The sequence below is a fragment of the Schistocerca cancellata genome, unplaced genomic scaffold (genome assembly GCF_023864275.1).
Source record: "Schistocerca cancellata isolate TAMUIC-IGC-003103 unplaced genomic scaffold, iqSchCanc2.1 HiC_scaffold_539, whole genome shotgun sequence".
Taxonomy (NCBI): domain Eukaryota; kingdom Metazoa; phylum Arthropoda; class Insecta; order Orthoptera; family Acrididae; genus Schistocerca; species Schistocerca cancellata.
In genome coordinates this window covers 52,501-57,500 of record NW_026046553.1, presented here as the reverse complement: position 1 = coordinate 57,500, position 5,000 = coordinate 52,501, and the positions used below count along the sequence as shown (strand labels likewise).

Below are 5,000 nucleotides of genomic sequence, written 5' to 3'. Positions count from 1 at the left end.
TCCAAGAATTTCACCTCTAACGTCGCAATACGAATGCCCCCGCCTGTCCCTATTAATCATTACCTCGGGTTCCGAAAACCAACAAAATAGAACCGAGGTCCTATTCCATTATTCCATGCACACAGTATTCAGGCGGGCTTGCCTGCTTTAAGCACTCTAATTTGTTCAAAGTAAACGTGCCGGCCCACCCAGACACTCAATAAAGAGCACCTTGGTAGGATTTCAACGGGGTCCGCCTCGGGACGCACGAACACGCACGAGGCGGTCGCACGCCTTCGGCTCGCCCCACCGGCAGGACGTCCCACGATACATGCCAGTTAAACACCGACGGGCGGTGAACCAACAGCGTGGGACACAAATCCAACTACGAGCTTTTTAACCGCAACAACTTTAATATACGCTATTGGAGCTGGAATTACCGCGGCTGCTGGCACCAGACTTGCCCTCCAATAGATACTCGTTAAAGGATTTAAAGTGTACTCATTCCGATTACGGGGCCTCGGATGAGTCCCGTATCGTTATTTTTCGTCACTACCTCCCCGTGCCGGGAGTGGGTAATTTGCGCGCCTGCTGCCTTCCTTGGATGTGGTAGCCGTTTCTCAGGCTCCCTCTCCGGAATCGAACCCTGATTCCCCGTTACCCGTTACAACCATGGTAGGCGCAGAACCTACCATCGACAGTTGATAAGGCAGACATTTGAAAGATGCGTCGCCGGTACGAGGACCGTGCGATCAGCCCAAAGTTATTCAGAGTCACCAAGGCAAACGGACCGGACGAGCCGACCGATTGGTTTTGATCTAATAAAAGCGTCCCTTCCATCTCTGGTCGGGACTCTGTTTGCATGTATTAGCTCTAGAATTACCACAGTTATCCAAGTAACGTGGGTACGATCTAAGGAACCATAACTGATTTAATGAGCCATTCGCGGTTTCACCTTAATGCGGCTTGTACTGAGACATGCATGGCTTAATCTTTGAGACAAGCATATGACTACTGGCAGGATCAACCAGGGAGCTGCGTCAACTAGAGCTGAGCAGCCGGCCGCCCGGGAGTGTGTCCCAGGGGCCCGCGCGAACACGCAAGCGTCCGCTCAATTATTCTGCAAACAGGAGGAGGCTGAGCTCCCCTGCACAATACACCTCGAAACCCTCTCAGGTCCCGGCGGCGCGCAGCGCCGTCCTAAGTACTTGGTCGGGTTCGAGAGAGGCGCAATCGCCCGGAGTTAGGCGAGTAGACGCTTTAGGTGCGACCACCCGTGCTCCCAACTGAGCTTGCCGCTGCCGACAGAGGCCCGGGAGCGTGCTGTCGTGGCATTGCCGGCGGGAGACAACACGCGCCACCTACGGTGACCGGCAGCTCCAACGCCAGCGCCACAGAAGGGCAAAGGCCCCACGTGGGTGCCGAAGCGAACTCTCCCAGCACAGCGCACGTGCCAACACGTCTGCACAACTGCGATACAAACCACCAGCGAGAACCGCTGGGGCGACCGAGCAGCAGACGGCGTCGCGGCGCCGAGTGCCGGGCGGCGGCGCATCCTCAACGCACACAGTCCTCAGTCGGACCAGCACACTGCAGATGTCCACCGCGCTTCGCACCGGGCCCGCGAGGACCCACTTTGGCCGCCCGGCGCCGCGCGCAGGGTGCCCCGGCGCGCAGCTGCGCCGCCTGCCGCGTCCGTCGGCCGGCGCGCCTGCCACTGGGCGCCCCCACCAGCCGGCTGTAGCGCGTGCGCCCACGCACCGCGCGGCCAGCACGCCGGGCGGCCCCCCCTCACCGGCCGGGGACGGTCCCACCCAGCCACCGCCGCGTATCGCTTCACACACAGATTTGCCCTTACTGATTTACCTCCAGCAACAACAACCGCACCACAATGGGTTTACCAGTTGTTCATTTGCGTAACGTCACCAGCAAACGTAGACGTCCATCCCAGTTTGCAAATGCAACGATTATTGCATACCTGTCTGTTAGGTGCCACGACACACTACGTCTGCCCACATACACGCAACAAAATGTGCACGACTAGAGAACACGTGGGAGGTGGCCCCCTACGTATGCGATGTCCATTACGACACCGACTGTCAACCAGCATCTGTACCATGTCGCAGATGTGGAACGCGGTGCACCATGCTATCACACTGTGTGAGAAGAGACGACTACGTTTGAATACACGCGCCACTACATCAACAGACGGCTCATGCTGATCGCCATCCAGGGCGTCCGTTACTCCCACACGTCTCTATGGCGTACCACACTGCAATGTAGCTGTTATGGGGAGACGGCACGTGGCTGAGTGCACAACATTTGGACCGTATGGTTCGCTGTTGTTGGGCGCAGTCGTTGTACGGTCACACATGTGCCACAGCGTATCATTCAGTACATACGGACCTATGTGCAGTACAATGTGAGGGTTAAGCTTACGACATCAGCGGACAGTGGACACAGGCCGTACCACGACGTAGACTGAGCGCTTCGACATGCGAATGCCAGTGAACAGCTGCGAAGGGCATTGAACACGCAAGCACCTGAACGACCAGCGTGCGAAGGCAGGGGGGGGGAGGGGGGGGCGATGTACATCCTGCAGTCGTCCACATTACAGTGTACAGCGGGAGCATGTAAAAAGTAAGCAACACTTGCGAAGTGTTGAACATGAAACGATACACAAGAGGGTGGGCGGTGCGAGTAGCGAACTATATTCAGAGGGTTGTGGTTAGACAACACTAGATTAATGTAACGTGTCATATGCCAATTACAGAGCAGGTTAAGGCACAACGTGGGTTAGGTTAAGGCACAACGTGGGTTAGGTTAAGGCACAACGTGGGTTAGGTTAAGGCACAACGTGGGTTAGGTTAAGGCACAACGTGGGTTAGGTTAAGGCACAACGTGGGTTAGGTTAAGGCACAACGTGGGTTAGGTTAAGGCACAACGTGGGTTAGGTTAAGGCACAACGTGGGTTAGGTTAAGGCACAACGTGGGTTAGGTTAAGGCACAACGTGGGTTAGGTTAAGGCACAACGTGGGTTAGGTTAAGGCACAACGTGGGTTAGGTTAAGGCACAACGTGGGTTAGGTTAAGGCACAACGTGGGTTAGGTTAAGGCACAACGTGGGTTAGGTTAAGGCACAACGTGGGTTAGGTTAAGGCACAACGTGGGTTAGGTTAAGGCACAACGTGGGTTAGGTTAAGGCACAACGTGGGTTAGGTTAAGGCACAACGTGGGTTAGGTTAAGGCACAACGTGGGTTAGGTTAAGGCACAACGTGGGTTAGGTTAAGGCACAACGTGGGTTAGGTTAAGGCACAACTTGGGTTAGGTTAAGGCACAACGTGGGTTAGGTTAAGGCACAACTTGGGTTAGGTTAAGGCACAACTTGGGTTAGGTTAAGGCACAACTTGGGTTAGGTTAAGGCACAACTTGGGTTAGGTTAAGGCACAACTTGGGTTAGGTTAAGGCACAACTTGGGTTAGGTTAAGGCACAACTTGGGTTAGGTTAAGGCACAACTTGGGTTAGGTTAAGGCACAACTTGGGTTAGGTTAAGGCACAACTTGGGTTAGGTTAAGGCACAACTTGGGTTAGGTTAAGGCACAACTTGGGTTAGGTTAAGGCACAACTTGGGTTAGGTTAAGGCACAACTTGGGTTAGGTTAAGGCACAACTTGGGTTAGGTTAAGGCACAACTTGGGTTAGGTTAAGGCACAACTTGGGTTAGGTTAAGGCACAACTTGGGTTAGGTTAAGGCACAACTTGGGTTAGGTTAAGGCACAACTTGGGTTAGGTTAAGGCACAACTTGGGTTACATTGCGGTACAAATTGCGTTACATTGCGGTACAAATTGCGTTACATTGCGGTACAAATTGCGTTACATTGCGGTACAAATTGCGTTACATTGCGGTACAAATTGCGTTACATTGCGGTACAAATTGCGTTACATTGCGGTACAAATTGCGTTACATTGCGGTACAAATTGCGTTACATTGCGGTAGAAATTGTGGTACAAATTGCGTTACGAATTTGGTTAGGTTAAGGTGCAAAATGGGTTAGGTTAAGGTGCGAAATGGGTTGGATTACAGTACACAACGTGGTAAGAGAGTGTGTTGTTGGGGGGGGGGGGCCGAGGTTCGTTGGTAGTGATCATTGTAAGTGAATGTCTGAGGCAGCGTCAGTATGTCACAGCAGTTATGTCTCGTCAGGATGCGCTTATGCGCTTTTCGCTCGTGACTGGAGGCGCGCCGCGTCTGTGGTTGCGGCACACCTGTGTGATTCATTCCTGCCATTGTTTCTGTGCCGTAACAGGTGGCAGTGTGGTGGTGTTGGGTGCACCCCTGTGTAGGACATGTGTGGGTGTTGGTGGCTTATCTGAGCAGTTGTGGATGTCGGACGGGTGGGATATTCTATTTTAGAATTGGACTCCCTGGTGTGGTTATCATAGTGTGGATGGTGTACTGTGGCGGAGAGGATGCACCGGACGTTGGTCCATGCTGGTGCTTACATATTGTATCTGTGTCTGTTACAGGCAGAGAGTAATGTGTGATAGAGTGTCTCGCTGAGGTGTGGTTCATATTGTGTGCACAGACTTACAGCATGTATAGGGACAGCGGGAATTTGGCATATTGGATATAACTCTTCGTGAAACGCAAGATATAGGGGTGGATTGCAACGTACGAGTGCGGGAAGAGTCCGCCGTTCATCCGCTGGAGTTGCGATTTCGGCGGTTGGGGTGGGGCACGTGCGGGTGCGGGTGCGGGTGCGGGTGGGGTGATTGTCGGTTGACTACTTCGTGCGACGCAGGCACTGGCGTTCGGGTTCCTGTGGTGGACAGATGATGCAGGCTTTGTGGGTGGCGTCGGAAAATGGGTACTGTGGGACCTAGCGATGTCGTAGTCGGGGTGGCGTCTCATAGATGGCGGTATCGTCGGTGCAGCAGGTCATGTTTCGGGAGACTTGCAGATGGCGGTATTTGGTTTTCGTGTTGCGCGCGACATGGTGGACGTCGTGTCGTCCGATTC

General features: G+C 53.7%; 1 non-coding gene across 1 annotated transcript in view; it reads right to left on the bottom strand.

Annotated features, from left to right (window-relative positions):
• Positions 1-1,013, bottom strand: part of LOC126129525 (small subunit ribosomal RNA) — a 1,909-nt gene extending 896 nt beyond the window's left edge. The window contains exon 1 of the ribosomal RNA XR_007527312.1: positions 1-1,013. This exon is cut by the window's left edge and continues 896 nt beyond it. This is a non-coding gene — a ribosomal RNA (small subunit ribosomal RNA).
• Between the last annotated feature and the right edge of the window lie 3,987 nt (positions 1,014-5,000).